Source organism: Calonectris borealis, chromosome 3 (genome assembly GCF_964195595.1).
Source record: "Calonectris borealis chromosome 3, bCalBor7.hap1.2, whole genome shotgun sequence".
Taxonomy (NCBI): Eukaryota; Metazoa; Chordata; class Aves; order Procellariiformes; family Procellariidae; genus Calonectris; species Calonectris borealis.
In genome coordinates this window covers 102,890,936-102,908,738 of record NC_134314.1, presented here as the reverse complement: position 1 = coordinate 102,908,738, position 17,803 = coordinate 102,890,936, and the positions used below count along the sequence as shown (strand labels likewise).

The following is a 17,803-nucleotide window of genomic DNA, read 5'->3' as shown; positions in this document are numbered from 1 at the left end:
ACATACTGAGATTATGTGTGCAGTGTTAAGCAGGCTGAAGGTTAGTGAGAAGAAGTATAAAGACAAGAGTTCTTGATCGCGTGGGGATTGGGATATTTTAGCTATAAAAATTGTTAATTTTATTGTTCTTGCTTTTTCCACTGCTAAGAGTCCCATCATCCTAATAAAACACCCACATAGCAGAAGGGAAATTTATATAAAACTTGGAGACAATTATGTGGTTTCCTCATAGGAAGGTGCATTAGACAATGTAGCAGTGTAGTACAAAAGAGCTTCCAAACATACTTCCTGATGAAGGTACCTGTTTAATAGGAAATGTCCTGACTTTTGGCTTATTGTTCATTGGGTTATGCTTATGATACTAGCTAGACAAGAATAGCTAGTATTATTCAGTAGTATTATTCAGTACTATGAATACTGAACTAACATAACCTTCATAAAATCAAGAATGTACATGGGGATATTTTGGAGTTGTATCTGCTCCAAACTCTTCATATGAAAATGTGGTGGAAAGAAATTGAATTTATGCAGGATTAATGTTGATAGATATCTGTTCTGAATTCTAAAATGAAATTTAATTTCAGCAAGTTGTAAAAAATAGTGTTCCGGCAATTTTAAATTTCATGAATGCAATCACATTTGAGGGAAATAATTTGGTTTGTATTTGGACTTCTGGAACCTTACATTTCTAACCCTGTAGCTGTCTGTGTAGCTGAGCACCTTTATCCTGTGAACAACTACTTGGAAACCATTAGGACTATTCACAATATGTGTTTGTGGGAATGGCAACTAAGTAATCTAATCTTTGAGTTTACCTCTCTGGTTTTTGTAGGGTCTTGATTGCTTTTACCATGCTGAAGTTTTGGCTGTGGTCATTCCTCAGGATGGGAGAAACAAAACTGATCTGTTTAGTTTTCAGCTATTTAGAGCTTAATTGTTGAGAGACATTCTTCCATCATAAAATTTTATGTTAAAATAACACTATTTTGCCTGTAGAATTAAACTCTCAAACATTGACCTGAGCTTGAACTAGGGCTATTTGATAAGAATTTTGTCTGATCTGTGGGAACCTAAAAGATACATAGCAAATGTATGAGGGATAGATGTGGGCGAGGGAAAAGAAGTTTCCTGGCTAAAGCTTTTGTATGTCACTCAGAAAAATTAATATTTGTCCCTGGCCAAGTAACATGTTTGTTATGAGCTGAGCTACTCACTTGTATCACGGTTGGCTACAGGTGGCTACAGATGTCAGGTCACATAGATTTGCGCATGGGATCGATAGGGGCTGTGGATGTCCAAAGCATTCCGAAATACGCAATTTCAAATCAGTTCTGCTAGTGTGTTACTGCCCACTAAGAAAGGGAAAGGGTGTATGATTTCTGGTTTATACTTTGCCATTAACACTGCATTTATTTTAGCACCTGTCTAGTGATGCATTCTCAAGACCTACTGCTATCTTTCAGTAGCACAGGGAATGAATGCCATTTTCTTTCCATGAAGGATGCAGAGAGACCCTAATTGTTTGACTATCTAAAACTCCAGTTGAAGATAGGTGGGATTTGCTGAGTCCAACCTCAAACATATCACTCCATTAACTTCTTCCCTGCTAGAGGATAAGTCTTTAAGTTAAACTGTGTGAATTTATCTTGGTTTTGAAGTGGCTAGGTATAGTCTGGGGAAAAATACATACTTGTATATTTAAATAGTCCCGTGAAATAAGTAAAGTAATTTTACAACCTTTACTGTATGAAATGGAAACAACACTGTCACTTTTTCTTTGGGGATGTTACCATTTTTGTTTAGTTGAGTAAGACAATATGTTAACAAGATTGGTTTTGCGATTCCAAAACTGCTACTATGGTGTCATCAAAAAAAAAAAAAGAATATTTGGGGACAAATGTATAACAGCCAACATTAATATTTCAAAGTGATTCCAGAAAAATTTTACTTTAAATAGGCTGGAAATTTTTAATAGGAGGGTAATTTTTTCCCCTTAGGCTAATTAACCTCCTGTGAATAAATAGTAAAACTTCCATTAGCCTGATGGGGACAGATTTAGATGAGCGGAAAGAAAATGGTAACATTTCCTTCTCTTTGTGCATTTTATCCTCTGCTCTTTTCGAATAGCAATAAGTGCTGTGTCAAAAAAGTAGTGGCTTGTTCAACAATACTGTGGCCAGCTAAGCCCATGGTCACAATTTTATTAGCAAGATCACCTTTGAAATTTTGATCTTCTCTTTATTTGTAAAAGAAACTGAATTTTCTTGAAATGGAGATGGTGGTCAACATGAGTGAAAATGTCTGCGACCCCCACCTTCCTTGCACGGGCTGTATGTGTAGCTACCCTACAGAAAGTTAGGGTGCAGGTCCCACTTCAGTTCACGGTGAGCACTTGCCTCCCACTGGTGGCTGACCGAGAAACTACAACAGTGTGGTGCTTGCTCGTTCCTGGATCCAGCTTAGAGTCGTAGCACTGCCTTTGCACTCTCCCTCTGATTTTTGGTGTCAATGGTCTTGACTTCAGGTTGCTCCATGAGCTATGCCGCCATGGTTTGGTAGGGGCACTCAGGGACCGCTTCCCTGGAGCGCAGATGTTGGCATCAAGTGGAGGGAAAGGAAGAATTTACTTTTAGAAGGGTGAACTCTTCCTACTCAGTGAACTTAAGAATAAATAAATTTTATATATTTATGTATGCATACATACATAGCGTATGTGTACACATACACAGGGGGAGAGTGCACGTATATTACTATGCTTAAAAGAAGAAAAAGAGAGCATATGTGTTTTTCTCCACATTCTATTCTAGAATTACTTTTAATAGAATGGATTTGATTGTGCAAAGTTCTTTTATCTCTGGGGAAGGCTGGACATGGTGTGTGCTACCCTGAGGAGCATTGCCAGGTGGCGCAGTTTTGCAAGGCTTTCTGGTCCTTGTTTCTAGCAAACTTAGATTTTAGTTTTGGTTTGGTTTCCTTGATTTACTGGCTGAGTATCTTGAATAGTTTCTAGGGAGGAAAGTAGTGAATAGCAGCAATACTTTTTTCTTTGATCTTGGAGTGTTGGCTGTTGAGCCTCTCTGTTTCAGGAGAGGAGTCACTGTGTAAACAAGTGATTTTAAGACATGTATTGCTGTCTCCTCCTCTGGCAAACCGACTGAAAGGCTTGTGGTACAGTCACCACAGGACTATGGTGGCATCCAAACAGGACGATTGTGTCAGAAGGGCTCAGAATATTTGAAAGCCTAAGCAATTCATAACTAGTGTCCTTCCATGTGTGTTTAGTATGCTTATGCACAGAGAGATGGAATTAATACTCTGTAATTATGTTCCATGTTCCGTAAGACAAAATTTGGTTTTCTCTGCTGCTCAGCCACCGATATATCCCCTTCTGCTCATTGCTTACTCCTTCTGTAAAGCTGATCCTGTGACAGAAATACATTTGTGTTACATCAACTCTTTGTAGACCCATTGACTACTAGTAATAGTACATTGCTATAATGTCAGATAGCTGTTTAAAAAAGTAGGTGAGACCACTTCTGTTTTCTTTTTTATTCAATCTTTCATTATTGTAAATAGTAAATCCAGGTAACTTTTAATTAAAAATTTAGAGATATGTTAGTGAAGCTATCCTGGACCAGTGGGAATTTTGGCTGAGTTGAGTGCAAATGTTGGCCTAGTAAAAAGTTTAAGGTATGTGAGCTTGTAGAAGGAAGGGTGGGTATATCATGTTAGCAGTGCGTAGACACTGGGAAGGGATGATTGAGGTGAATAAACTGCGTGTAGGTATTGAGCCTGTGGGGCTGGCTGGGTTGGTTGGTTTTACACTTGGGGCAAAGTATAAGAAAGCATGGCTTGATCTCAGCGGCCCTGGCCTCTGCTTCGGGGCCACCTTCTGCAGGGAGTGTTCTTGTGCTCTCAAATGCATGCGCTGTCCTACTGACCTCATTGTGGCTGCAGAAAGTGTTTTACTGCTGGTTATTTTGACATGGGTAGGTGCAACCTTTAATTAGATTTGTGAGGGACTGCAGCATACTCATCGTGTAGCCCTGGGGATGTATGGTCCACTGGTCAACTCCACCGAAGAGGGACATGGGTAGCTGAAAAATGCGCTTGATTCTTGGCCTCAAATAATGCACATCTGTTTGGGAAGAGCAAATTATTTTAAAATAGAGATGAAGTACCCAGTGGCTGCTCTTAAGGATTTCTGTTCTGTGGAGGCTTGATGCTTCTGATAAGATATGCAATTCATATTACTATGTAGCTGTTTTTCCTGAACATATGGTAAATTATAGTTTTGTAAAGCAAACTGTCTTCACATCTATCAATGAACTGACCTGCATGGTTTTGCCTCACTTTATTTATTTAGTGTATGTGTATATCTATAGAGAAGTATGAGTGTTACTACTGGAAGTGAAAGCAATTAACTCCTTAGCTTCATTTTAAATGAATCAAAACATATTTGCTTATCCCTTTTCACACATGGCCACTAAATTGCTAATTAATAGGGAATATGTCTAGAGACAGATCTTTCAGAGGCTGATGTTACATAAAACCAGGTTTAAAAGCATTGTCTGGGTCTGTGGAAAGACATATATTTTCCATTTTTAATACTTGGGGGGGGGGGGGGGAAGCTATTTCAATTTTTAATTTCTTCCCTGTGGAGACATATGCCTCGAAATAACAGTTCTCGTATATTTTGTTCAGTGAAGCTGTCAGGTTGGGTTGCATATTGTTTATTTTTCCCAAGCAACAGCAGAAACCCGAGGACTTTCATTTGCAGTTTTCATATCTGGGCACTGTGTCAGCAGTGCCTTTGCTGTGCAGGTGGAGTAGGGATGAACAGTTCTAAAAATGCTTTGCATTTTCCACTTTTAACATACCACAATACTGATGGATGCTTGCCTATATGGATTTTGAGCACCGAAGCAAAATGTATCATTTTGGGAGCCTTTTGATAGTGTTCTCAGTTGCAGTGAAAGATCCCAAGGTTTTGGTGCTTGTTCACGCTAAATTCTCCTTGTTAGGTAGGAACTTCCTGGAACCACAGGGCTTGACTCATCCAAAGTATCAAGTTCACTGAGGAAAAGGCACATGTTTGAATGCTAAACTAAATCATAAATTCCCCTGTGAACACTATAATTAGACCAGATAGTGAGAGGGAACATGGAAAAAGAACAGAAGTAGGAGTTAAAAGGTCGGACTCGAGGACACGCGTGCTCACATACTGTAATAAATTTTCAGCCACTGAGTTCATTAATCAAAACAGACCAGAGACCAAAACCACTCATCTTCATTGTTCTTGTGCAACACAAGCATCATGCAGTCCAGCAGAACTTCAGCTGTTGTCTCTGATTAAGATGGACACAGATCCCAGGAGCGTGGAGTAGTTGTCTCAGCTTTGTTCAGCTTTGTCTGTGAATAACTTCTTTCTCGTTAGACATAAAAACAGGAATGAGGATAACATTAAGTAAATTTGAAAACATCATTAGGTACTTTTATTTACAGCACTCTTGCTGAAAGGAACAGAAATCTGCCCTAGTAATGTGAACATCTCTCTGAACAACAAGAAAATCTTGGTGGCTGGTATCATGACACACAGGTCAGTGTTGCTCCTTCGCAGCCTCACAGAGGAGTAGAGTGCTTTGGTGACCCCCAGCAGGGTAGGAAGTGTTCAGAGGCTCTTGTGAACAAGGATAGCCAATGAACTGATGAAAACTAGACTGTTGTTATCAAAATACCTGAACAAGGCACAGATGCATTGCAGCATCATGTTTGATGATGTTCCTGAGGCGTGATTGTCCCCTCATAATGCAGTTCATCAGCTGTTGGAGCAAATGGATGGATGTGGCCATGCTGTGTGGGTACTTAACAAACAGGTATCTAACTGTAAGAGAAGGATGCGTACCTCTAGTACCCCTTTTAGGGGATGGGGGGCAGGGGCATGCTGAAACTGGTTTTGCTGGAAGTTGGTGGCCCAAAACTGAGGGCCAGCCATGTGCCAAGTGCTGGCTAGGTTTGCCGAGGATATCACTCGGGGCTGAGCACAAAGGCCTATGAGACTTCAAACCCAAAGCAAGTTTTTCTGTATTCATGGTTATTGCAAGTGCGATGTTTTGATTTGGGGACATGCTGGGAAAGGAAAAAGAAACCTTGCCTTGCAAAAGTGGTCTCTCGGATACCTGCTCTTTGTCACTAGCCCTGGCAAGATGACAAAAATCTCTTAGATGCTGCAGACTTCTTGCTAGCCACAGAGGCTGCGGTTGGCATGCTTTCCACTATATGGCTGATAGTTTTGCATTGCTTTTCATTCTCATCTATCTTAGCCATCAGCAACACTACTCAAGCTAGTAATTCCTAATTTAAAGGCCTGATTTTTTTTTAATTATTATTTTTATTTCTTTTTAATAAATGGGGACAGTCTTTCCAGATCTATTCCCTCACCCCTCTCTGCTGTGCTTTATTCCTTCTTGTCTGAAGCTAGTCATGATATTTGAAGAGCTGGTGTGTTATTGCTATAATTGTTAAGCAACTGTTTGGGATTTCTGAGTGTTATTTTGCTTGGATGCTTTCTCCATTGCAATGAACCACCAGAAGTGTCGTGGATATGTTTCTCAGCTACATGAAGTTTCAGCAAAGAGGTAGGGCCAGCAGAAAATCTGGATAGAGTTTCTCTGAAGGTTAGAAGGAGGGTTTGGCTATTAGGGCAGGATTTGTTCTGGGTATCTCTAAATGTGAAAATACCTCAATTTTTCTTGTGATTAAAAAAAATGGATAGACAACATTGGCTTAGGCTTTTTGGCTATATAAACAATCCTTCAGACATCCTAAGGGATGCAGTTTTCAGTGAAGCGCATCGGTATCTCTCATCAGTAAGCATGGGACTGCACCAGGTCATGGTGGCATTTTCAGACCCACCGAGGAGCCGGAGCGTCTGGCCCGTGCAGAGCTACGTCACTGATATTCAGTACAGACGGGGCATGCTGGAGGGATGCAGTCAGTGCTGACAAACTTCACAACATAGCAAGCTCCAAACTGAACTGTAGCTCTCAAAAGTTACCTCTTCTTTGGATAAGGACGTCCAAGGCCTGCAGATTTTTTAAGGATTGCTTCTACTGAAACATAAAACACGGGTGTCAAAGCCAGCAAAAGGGCAGGCTTTAGGTGACACGTATGTAAATAGCAAACTCCTACAAAAATCATCGTCTCCAGGCTAAGATGGACTGGAAGGTTTTTTTAGGTTCACAACACCAGTGCTAATGCTGTACTAAATCTGTCTGAGCTAACGACCGTGGCTATATGAGGAGTGCCCCATTCAGATGGGGTTAGTCATCTCCTCACCACCACACATTTCAAAGCAATATTTATAGAAGAAATAAAATGGTTTTGGGGAGTATGTTAATGGGTAGTACTTTGTTTCCTGTCCTGCTTTGGGGAAACATAAACTAACTCTGTGTGAGATGTTATTTCTTACTATGCAAAAGTGAGTAAGCAATATTCTTTTTCTTGTTATTTAAAGTATATATGACCAGATTAAAGCTAGATGAAATTATTGCTATTAAATTTCCCGCAAAATGCAATTTGCTAATGGCAAGGGTAAATTGCCCATGTACTTTTGGTTGTGGGGGAAAAAAGAAGATAAAAATTCCAGAGCTATATCACATATATATGCCTGATGAATTGCCCTGTGATGTGTCATCTTGCCTTAATGACTTTAAAAATTTCAGGCTGTACTTCAGCCTAATGGATCTAGGGAATGGCCCTACCTCAGAACATACTAGAACTTAATTGCTAGAACAGTGCCAGGAAATTTTACTCCAAATCACTGTCAGTATCATGCAAATCCAAGCAGGATAATTTTTTAAGTGAGATTTTTGTGAAAATTTTTAATTCTGAAGGTTCTTACAATCTGTTGTCTCCTGCAAAGCTCAACCTTGCTCTCCAAGACACTGGACAACTTTTGAAAGGGCTGTAAATGCAAATGGAGAAAAAATGGTTCTGTTTGACAGGGGAGAGGATGAGAGCTGTAAAGTGTTAATGGTTTGGGTTTTTTGGGCATGTGGGGGAGAGCTCACGCTATGGTAATGTTATAGATAATTGGTTTATGTAAGTGGTTGATGGATCATGAGACGTCCCTAACCACTCAGATGAGCTATCTCATAACATCTTGTAGCTATGCTTGCCAGATCAGTGAGTTTTAATGCATTTGGCTGTTTTTATATTTTAAAGAAAGATTTCTCAGTTTATAAAAATGGTAAGTAATGGTCTAGAGGATGTAGATGCTGCTGTGGGTCGTATGTGGTTTATTTCTTGGAGCTGAGAGCTCTGAAATATTCTAGATCTGAACTTGAGTTGCTATCTGATGACATAGCCTATCATAAGCAGCAGCAGCCTGATGGAAAAAATTCTGATCTCCTGAGAAAATATGGAATATATGTGAAAATGTCAGTATCTCTTGTCCACAGTACAGCAACTCTTGCTGCAACTGGTGTGAAAAATGTGGAAGGAGACAAGTAACTTATTAATAGGCCCTCTTACCTGGAAGGAAAGTAGAAAATTTATTCTTCTAACCAAAGGGTTTTGATAGCCAGTAGGGTCTAAAATCCTAAGTGCCTTATGGTAAAGAATGAAATAGTTGAGGTATTGAAGCCTTACTGTTCTTACTCACATCAACACAAATTGGGAATGCTTTTTTTTCTTCCTCCTTTGAAATCAAACCAGTAACTGTACCAGGTGGCATGGAAGTAAATTCTTCTAGTCAGATAATAGGCAAACCTTGCCCTCCCCTGCCACCATCTCAAAAGCAAAAATAGGTTGCTTGATAAGCACAGGTGAGTGGATTGATTCATGGTCATGGTTGGGTAGTTCTTCAATGTTAATGGAAAGATCCTGAGGGATTCTCACTACAAAATGAGAGGGAGCTGGAGATTGGTAACATCTTCTAAGTGTTCAGAGGTGAAATTGAAGGAAGAAAATTGGACTTAAGATAAAGAATTAATTTCTGTCTTTGAAATTGAACTTGAATTAGATTTTTTTGCGAGTTATTTTCTGGTAAAATTAAGATTTACTACAAAAGCATGAAAAATAAAGCTAGGGTTTTTTGATTATCCTGGTCCATGAAGACCTTAAACAGTTTCAGAGCTTCTAGGCAGTTCATTAAGTGAATTCTGAAAACCGTAAGCTTATTTATTACAGTTGTATCACTTATCGATAGTTTGTACTTTTAGTACAACTTCTGTAAAATATGAAGTAGCACACTTGCTCCAATTTTGAACCAACCCTATCTTAATTTTCCTTTTTCAAAATCTTTCACCCCTTTCATACTCAGAGGGCAAATGAGTGGAATTCTACCTCCTAAGGTGATTTCCTGTATTGCGAAGATGCAAATAGGCTTTGATTTCTTGATTCACTTTTAATTGCCTTTTGTTTTGAATATTTTTGATTCTTCTTATTCTTTCTTCATAAAAGCCTTTCTTCACGTGACTGGGAAAATTATAAAATCAATTTTATCAGGAACTAAGTATGCCAAAACTAAAATTTCCAGGAACTGGCTTTCTCACACTTCTTGCAAATAAGTTGGCTGCAGGTTAATAATGAGGTAACAGCAACAGAACATGGAAGGGGAAAATGAGCATTATTCCACATAAAGTTAGCAACCTCCTATGAAAATCATAGAGGAATTACCAAATAGGCGAATCACTTGGAGCAAACCACTGTGTCGTGTAGGTGCCACACTGACTGTGGGCAGCTAAAAGGTGGAGAAGACCTAGCTATGTGCCTCTTTTGGCTTATTATGCTGTTCTGATCTGCTCAGGCAGAGAAAATAATGTCTGATACTGCTTTGAACCTTCATATATGGTAAACCTAAGTGATGACAGGAAGCTGTGTGAGAAGCTGTCTGGAAGAGGCATCGAGATCCAGTTGCTAGTGCCCCGTAGTGTGACACAGGGGAGCTGAGTCCTGTACCTGAGGTGTTAACCTGTGGTGTTACCTCCCATAACCTGCTTTCCCTTCTTTGTCCTTCTTATGTATTTAGACTTTATGCAGGGAGGCGGGGAGGGACCTGCCTCTCAAAAGGCATCAATCTTAACTTGAGCTTGAAGTTCTGCTAAAATGTAAATAGGTGTTATTACAGATACCCACTACAATGGCATCTGTGTTGGTCTACCTGCTAATCGTGACCTGTAAGTTCTTGACTGGCTCCTGCACCATCCCCAGGCAGAGCTCCATGCTTCCAGCTGCTCTCTCATATAAAGGGCAAGTCCCCTTCCTCGCCCTCCCAGCCTGCCCTTCCTGAAGAACCTGTATCCATCCATTGCAGGGCTTCAGTTATGTGAACCATCCCACCATGTCTCCATGACCATGAGAGGTCATCTCCCTGTGACTGTACATAGTCTTTCTAGCTCCTCCTGTTTGTTCCCCACGCTGCCTGAATTGGTGTAGGTGTTTCTGAGAGGCATCTGAGCCTGCCGAGTCCCCAGTACAGGCTGGGAATGGCACTGGAATATGCTGTCTGACCATGAGGGGAGCTTTCTGGAAAAAACAGGAGAGGGGAGAGGCAGGTAGGTCAGATTTTGGTTTTTTCCCTCACTGGTATAAGAGAACACAGCACACTCCTTGTAAAAACTACAATAGACAAATCAATCAAAGCTTCTCCACTTGTGTTTAGAAGTATGGGAACAGCAGTACCTCCGAGGCAGAGATCTGTATGATGCTGCCAAACATCTCCTGGGGTATGACTTGAAGCTGGCAAGTGGATGGATGCTCGGATGCTCCTCTTTGCCAGTGATGGCATCAGAAGGTTGTCGTTTCAGGGCAGTACAGCTGACCATCTGTTTTTTGGGCTCCTGTTGATCTGTTAGTAAATGCACTGACAGGTGTGAGATGGAAGCATGTAGCTACTGAGTTTCCCTTGTTTCTTTTCCTTTCACGCTGGGGTGTGTGTGGGTGGACAAAAGGGGGAGCAGGCCTTGAGACAGAGAAATAGAACCTGAAGTTGAAATTAAGGTTTCTTCTTTTTCCTTTTCAAACTCTTAAACATCTTTTTTGACTGCTTCCCAAAATAAAGAATCTTGCATGGTGCATGTTTAAGATGGTTGTTTCCTCGTACTAATTACAGAGCTGTAGTCCAACAGATGAACAATATTTCTATTCTTTGGTCTTCGCGGCTGAAAGAGCGTGGTTTGAAGCATGATGCTTTGAAGCAGACAAAGACTAGAAAAGGGACTTCGAGATACTTATTTATGTGAGGAAGAGTGCATGCTGGGGCATGACATAAGTATGGCCAGTTGACTGTACTGATTTTGTCAGGTTTGATTATTGTATTGTACAAAGTGTATGAGATTCTGGTCGTGATTATGCCAATATAAGAGATATCTCCCTTCATGAAGGTGTAGTTCAGATCCAGGATGGAGTTCTCTTTTATTTGTACACAGACTTCAATAATACAGAAGACTGGAGAAAAGACTAATGTTTTATAGGACCACTGTGTTGTATCACTGGGCAGCCAGACACGAAGAAAATGCTCTCAACCATTACCAGTTTGGGTTAAAATGGAAAATATGATGCAGCAGGCCCCTATAGCAGAAAGGTACGAATGGTTCAGTGCATGGAGTTCTGGTGCAATTGCAAGGGTCCAGAGCACAGTGAAATGCGCAGTTCAATAGTTCAGTGGCCAGTGAAATACTGGGGCTGCTAAGACATTCAGAAAAGCAGGGAAGAAAAGGGAGCCTGAGTGCAGCCACACTTCTCAAGCTGTTCGCCTTCACTTGGGAAGGACAGCAGACTGCCATGAAGCTTGTCCTCTCCTGATGCATTGGGGGAGTACCTGTGGTAGAACTGGTCAGGAACAGAAGTAACTTTCTAGCCTTGCACAGTCTACACAAATGGGCGTAAAGCAGTGTTGATGACATAAGTACTGTCCTTATAGTAGCTATGTGATTTCCTTCCTACAGCTGTTCTGTAAGCCACATCATGGCGGTGATCTCTCTTCAGCAGAGATTTAATATGAGATAGTGTCAGAAGTGGAGAGCAGTGGAGAAGGAATTTGGGAAAATGTTTGGTGGCTGCACATGAATGAGAAATGCTGTTTCCTGAAAGCTTTTGCTGTTGGGTATTGCCAGATACCCCGTACAATATGCAAACATAGTGTACTGACTGAGCTTGGGAGGGATTGGGGCAGGGGTTTGTAGGCCCAGGCTTTAACATAATACCACAGATAGCTGAAGAGTTCGATTAATCTTGGGTAAGTGGGCAGTGAAAGAAGCTGCTTCCCAGAAGGCGGCAGTATGGGTGGAGAAAAAGAAAGAACTTAAATCTGAGGCTGCTATGTTTGTGCGTGTATGTGTGCTGCTGGCATTGCTTTCCTCCTGCAATTGCTGCCTCTAACCTTATACTGCCAGAGAGTACTGCTTTATATTTTTAAGAGGAAAGTATCTGGTTTTGTACCATTTTCTATGCAGCGATGCACAAAATGATTGAATCGCAGTAACGTTTGCCTCAGGCTGCACAGCCAAATTCCCCACTTCTTGCTAACAGGACAGTTTTGTCCTTCAATAGCTACACGATAGTACTTCTGTTTTAACAGTTTTGGAGGAGCTTGCCATCAGTCGCCGGTTGCCTGGTGGACCAATTGCATTCCTGTAAAGCAGGGCTACTTTCCCAAACGACCTGCTGTTTGAAATGCCCATTAATTGCAGGTCATTTTAAATGCTACAGGATTGCTTGCTTCTCACAGTTCAACAGGCTGTAGATTCATCTAAAGTGAAAAAAGAGCACTTGCTGTAATTATAGCTGAAAACCAGCAAGTTTCCTCCAGAGTCTCTGCTGAGCTGCATCTAGGATAGGTAGGGAAAGCAAGTTGCTCTTCTGTGCCCCAGTTCTCAATGATCAGGTCCTCTAGGAGAGAGAGGGCAGCATATAAATGTGCCAAGTGAAGCAAATAATCAACACACAATCCACAAAACCTGTTTACCCTAAAGATCAGATTTTACTTTTGCACAGATTTCTTCTCCGCTGACTCCAGCGGTGCTGTTCCTGAAGTGTCTGGCAGGAGTTTCAAAGGCTCTGGCCCTGCAGGAGCTGCCAGTGTTTCGAGTGCTTTTGCAGTAAAAGAAGGCAAAACATCTTTCATCGAAGGGTTGGATTTCTGAGGTTGACTCAGAATCTCTGCTTGTAAATGCACTTACTCTTCCTTATACAACGTTATTGGGGCAGATTTTCAAATTATGTCAATTTTGAATATTCAAACAAAAAATTGCCTGTTGACAGAATTGGAGCCTATTTCATGTGCCGTCACATCATTTTTCTGTTAACCCTTGGCAAGTTATTTTGACCAATATTTTCATGGGTGCTTGATAATTTGTGTTTTAACTTCTGATTTTCCCCGCTTGGTACATGGCAAACCTGACTTTATGTTGCTAACATAACACACAAAATACATCTGACACAAAATACATCTATGAGTGCTTAGCACCTATAAAAAAACCAACGAACCTGGTCTTAAGAATTATAAGTATCTACTACTGGTGACCCACCAGAAAAGCCTGACCTTGGAAGACAGGGAATGGGTGTAAGAGTATATGTTTTTTCAGGTTAATGATGTACATACCTAGATGTCAATGACACCTAAGCAGGATGTTTAATAGAGAAAATCTGGATGGGATTGTAAAGTTAAAATGTGAATGAAAAACTTTAATAGAGACCCTAGTAGCATAGGCTAATTCTGCCAGCTTAAACCCCCTAGTTATTTGTGGAAACAACTGCACTTTCAATGCTGGTATTCATTTTTCTGGTCCTGTCAGGAAGGAGCTGCAACTTGCAGATATGCAGTCTCTCCAGTGAGAGAGATGACTGCACCCTCCCAGTAGTGGCTGATAAGCTTAGCGCTGATATCTGTGCAACAACAAAACCATACTGTGCCTCTCTATTCCTTGCGTGATCCCTGTGCTGTTTCTGTGTTTTATCATTGTGTAGTGAATACACTGGGTATGCTCTAATTCAGACTGTGGACTTTAAAAATTACAATCAGACAAGTAAACAGAGCATAACAACTATGATCATCAATTCAAAACAGCTTGATTGGACCAATGTCTTCCTATTAGAAAGGGAAAAAAACTCAACCCCAAAACAAAGAGCTTTTTTACTGATGGCTTTGTGCCTTCCACAGGCTGATGATGTGTGTTGTTATTACTTGTGTTCTGAGGCCTTCCTACCATTTCTGATTTTACTGCTATTATCTGTCTGCTGCCATCATGATAGTATTAGAAACAAAATGTAGCAACATCTATAATTACGGTTGTCTACACATTTTTCTTTCTATTTTCCATTCGATTCATGTTCCTAACTTTCTAAATCTTTCAATTTCCAAGTTGAGATAATCAAGGTCAGCCATTGCTGAGAGCAAGGGTGGTGTTTGTCCATTTAACAAAGCAAGATTTTGATCTTCAGAGCAGATATATAAGAACAGCAGGGCTGGAAATTGAAATTTGTCAGCAAGAGAATACTTACAGAGGAGAATTCTTAGAAAAAACCCGAGCCTTCTTTCAAGAAAGATATCAACAATGTAAGGACCTTTAATAGTGACCCATTGGAAAATGCTGGCCTTGAAAGACACACAAGACTATGCAATTACTGAGCTAGCCATATACGTAGTTTAATGTCAGTGGAAGAGCCGAATAGACATAAAAATTATATGTATTGCCTTCTCTGTGTGAATCACAAGAGAATGAATCATGGAAGCGACAGGGAGATGCCCGACTTTAGTGTGACTCAGGAAAAGATGGGCATGTTTAGCTCCTGAAAGCCACTACCCTGAGGACAAGCTAAGACATATAGGCACCCTTTAGCTGCCAGTGCCTGCAGCCCAGCCTGGCAGGCTGACCACATCTGCATGCTACAGCGAAGCACCCACCGGGAGAAGCAGCATGGGCTGGCAACCCAGCTGCGGCAGCAGTAGCATCTGGCAGAGGAACGGTGCTGCCAGAGCCCAGGGCATGTGTGAAACTTAGGAGCATCCGGGAAAAGGTGGTAGGTGAGGGACAGAGTGCACTTTTAAATACTGGACGATATGTACCTACTGGGTTAGCGAAGCTGATCTTTGGTACCTGTCTCTTTGTAAGCTTGACTTAAAGAGCACAGACATGGTTTTCTGCACAGTCAGTTCTGTGCTAGACCTCGCCCAAGCTGTGTTGCTATGCACAGGTGTTTGTTAGCATGTCTGTTTGTCAGCCAAGTGTGACTTGTTGGTGTGTTTTGTATTGTCTGAAGTTGGAGCTCTTTGCGCTATTTTGTTTGCCGAGATCCTTAAAAGCATCCTCCGTTGTCTCTTCTTTTGGGGAGTGAATTCTCTTCTGCTGTGTTCCTCTCTAGCCCACTGTGATACCAGAGAGTGCTGTGTGTGCTTCGTTTCAGGCACTGATTTTTAGATACATGGGACTGGCAAATTGTGAGTTAATTAGTGATGTCTGCATGGTGCAATTAACCTAATTATGGGTTTGATTACATTAATTAAACTCTTGTCTCGGACAGCAGCTGTTTAATCATTTGCCTTCAGGGTCCCCCTCAGTTGGGATCATTCTGAAACCTGCTGTTTTGGGTTGGCAGAGTTGAGTGGTGAGTGCGTGCTACTGTCACCAACAGCGCACTGACTTTTTCCCCTTTAATCTTAAACTTTCTCAAACCCTATTGTCAAACTTTAAATGCTATTGATCAACCTCTGTACTGTTGTTCTTTGGAAGCTCTTGAAGGTATGACTCTTCTCTAGGATGGTGGGAGAGAGCCTTTTTGTACTAGTTTACACCAGTTTGCCTTTTGGTGTATGTGTGCACTTTGTGTTATGCTTATAGATGCTCTGCTGGATGCACAGACCCTGAGAGAAAAACTAAGTCTTGCTTTGCTGCTGTAGCATTTTTTTTTTTCAGTACAATTAGCTGTTTTGCATCACAGCTTGTTTTGGAGAGCTGTTGACTTGTAAAGGGGCAGGATTTGGGAACGGAGCCATAATAAACTCCATCGTCAGCTTTGGCAGAACCAGCAGTGGCATAGCATGATAGGAAAGTGAAGGTGCTCATTTTGGGCTTTATGAGATATTCCCATCTTTGGTAGCCATATTGAAATGAGCAGTGAATTTTGGCGTTTCTGCTGTTTAGAAAGTCTGCAGAGGTCTGGTGCAAATCAGTAAGGATGTGGATTTTCAGTGGAAAGCACTTTTAAAATTTATTTCAGATAGAAAAGAAATGTAGCATCCTTGACTTCTTGGAAGTAGCTAATGGCAGAGACTCACTGATTAAATCTTGCACTCTTCAGTTCTGGTTGCTTCTTCTTTATCTTCTGTACAGAGATATTACAGAGGCTGTTAATTCTCATTGCAGAAGAGTCAATGTAGTGGTTCCGTGTTTGTCAGCCAAAGGGTGCCTGGCTGATGCTCTTGGAGGGAGGGAGGTCTTGGTCAGTGAAGAAACTCCTTTCTTTCCCTACTCATCGTGTTGTCTAGTTGTTTGTCCGTGTGAAAGCTCCAGCCTTTGGACTGACTTTTTAGACCAGATAACAGCAATTCAAGCACAGTGCAATTGTCGGGCTGTGGGATGGGAGCCTGGTGATAGATTGTATCATTTAATGACATGGTGGTTTGCGTTAGTTCGTCTTGAACTGAGTAGCCTTCCTCAGGGGTACTTTGGCAGTACCTGAGAGGGATAAGGAGGTGTGGACATGGGAAGCTGGTACTAGTTTTAGAAATGAGATGTGTTGCACATAAAGCCAATACTAAAGGTTTGTGCCTAGAAGCTGAACATCAGAGATGGTAGCTAGGTTCAGTTCAGCCGAGCACCTGTAATCCAACCGCAGTTGTGTCCCCTCACAGTAATTCATTGATCATACAGCTGTGAAGGCTGGGCCAGATTGTGGCTTTCCTGAAAGCAAGGAGAAATGTAGGTCTTCTGTATGGACTGTTAGCTGCCAGAAAGCAATGAAGAAATGGTTACTTTAGCAAGAAAAGACTGTAACTCTGGTGGAGTGAGTCCTGTGGCAACATTGATGCTGCTACACCTTTTTCAGAATACCTCAGATCTTTTACATTTGAGTACTTAAGCACATGCCTAGGACTGGTTTGTCCACAGCCTTGTAGCAATTGTAATAATTTATACGCCTATAAAAATTTCCATGCTGATTTTGTAGCATGTTTTCATCCAGTCTGTGCAGAACAGTGTAAGTGACTGTAAATGAAGTGAAAAAGTTAAGTGGGCAGTTCCGTGCAAATGTATATTATATGGAAATGTAGACTTTCCTGGTGCTGCACCACTAGCTTAGCTTTTAACGCTCAGGGAATGAGCAGAAAGAACTAATGGAGGAACTATGTTTTCTTAATGGTGGATTATTGGAATTGGTGACACAAAAAAAAAGGAGAAATTTAGCTTTTGTGCGTGTGTATAAAACAAGTATTTCTACTTGCTGACCACTTCAGTTTGCACCTATTTTGGGGTTCTGGTCTCTTTTGGGGCACTCAGAAGCCCCATGTCATTTGGCTTGTTTCAGCTGAGAGTGCTCTGCAGCTTGAAGTATCAAGCCTCAGGTTAGAAAGATTGCTTTTCAGAACTGAGAAGCATTTTAAATTGATGGCACTTTTACAGTGAATACCTTTCCAGAAGACTGAACAGCAGCAAGCCTACAGAAGCCAATTCCTTTATACATTGCCTTATCCCTTGTGATTGCTGTGACGATTAAATAACTTCAGAGTAAAAAAAGTTTGAATGGCATTTGCCTTGAGCATTCTTGTGCGGTGCTTTTTTAATGAGCTCCCACACTTCCAGCT

General features: G+C 41.1%; 1 protein-coding gene across 1 annotated transcript in view; it reads left to right on the top strand.

The window, feature by feature from the left end:
• The window catches only part of KCNH1 (potassium voltage-gated channel subfamily H member 1), a 187,632-nt gene that overhangs the window by 54,553 nt on the left and 115,276 nt on the right, over positions 1-17,803 (top strand). The gene's annotated exons all lie outside the window — the stretch shown is intronic.